Below are 1,270 nucleotides of genomic sequence, written 5' to 3' on the forward strand. Positions count from 1 at the left end.
AGATTTCAAATTCTAGAATTCCAAAACAGTGGGGTTCCAGATTGGAAATTTTGGGAGTTGTGCTTCTGAGGAGCATGTAGTGTGGAGAAGGTTGTATAAAATGTATGAAAAGGTGTTTATACTTCTATTACAAGTGGAATCCAAATCCTATCCAAAATCATATATGTTTGGCAAAGACCATGCTTATTAGACATGGAACTGATGCACGTCAATCCATATACAGTTACTTTATATGTAAATGTTTAAAATTTGAGGAAAAGAGTAGTTGAGATTCTTATATCAAAAATTGTCTTTAGAAAGCAAATATCAAGGTTACCTTGTTATTATACAGATTGCTGGTGGCAACATTTCCATTGTGGTTAGCAATGCTCTTTATTGTGGGAAAGGGGAAAAAACATCAATTTCTCCTTTAATTAGTATTAAAAAAATAGGGTGATATGGAGAGGCAGCAGTACGTCATCTTTGTTGAACAGAATGCAGGATATGTCCTGACATGCTTTACAAAACAAGCTGAATCCTATCTACTTAAACCAAAAAGAGTACAGGATGCTTAGGGATAATTAGAAAACTGAATTTTATGCACAAAAATTGAGATATGATTTGAACTTCCCTATGAGTTTTCTGTTGTGGTTTGTCTTCTGCCTCCATTATGAGGGATAGTTAGATTCAAGTGTTATTGCCCAAGAAATAGTAGAGAAAACCATTGCTCTTTGGTATATAATCAGGCACAAGCAATGGCTTGCTAGACTGGGAGTGGAGACAGCTTGTCAATGCCTCTCCCTGCATCCAGACTTGCCTCAAACACCCAACACGTGGCATCAACAAAAAGCTGCACCCGACACTGCCTGTGGCTGGCCTTCAAGGACTAGCTGGTGATCTTTTCTGGTGGATGGAGTTAGGTCAGTGATGGCGAACCTATGACACGCGTGTCACCACTGACACGCCTAGCCATTTTCGGTGACACGCGGCCGCCTCCCAGCTGCCTCCTTCCTCCTTCTGTATGGGCGAGCCTGCAGAGTGCAGGCTCGCCCACACGCTGCCTTTGGCAGCACAAGCATGCCTGTCCGGCCAGGGAAGAAGCGCCCGCCCCAAAATACCCCCCCCCCCCGCAGCCTTTTCCACGGGCGCGCACTCCCCATCTCCCTGCCAACCCGCAGGGGGGGAGGCGCCGGCAGTAGAAGGCGCTGCCCCCGCCCGCCCGATCTCCTCCTCTTCCGCCGAAAGAAAAGCGCGGGGCTGCCTTCTTGAGCCTCCCGTAGCTCCACCCCAC

Source organism: Erythrolamprus reginae, chromosome 4 (genome assembly GCF_031021105.1).
Source record: "Erythrolamprus reginae isolate rEryReg1 chromosome 4, rEryReg1.hap1, whole genome shotgun sequence".
Classification (NCBI taxonomy): domain Eukaryota; kingdom Metazoa; phylum Chordata; class Lepidosauria; order Squamata; family Dipsadidae; genus Erythrolamprus; species Erythrolamprus reginae.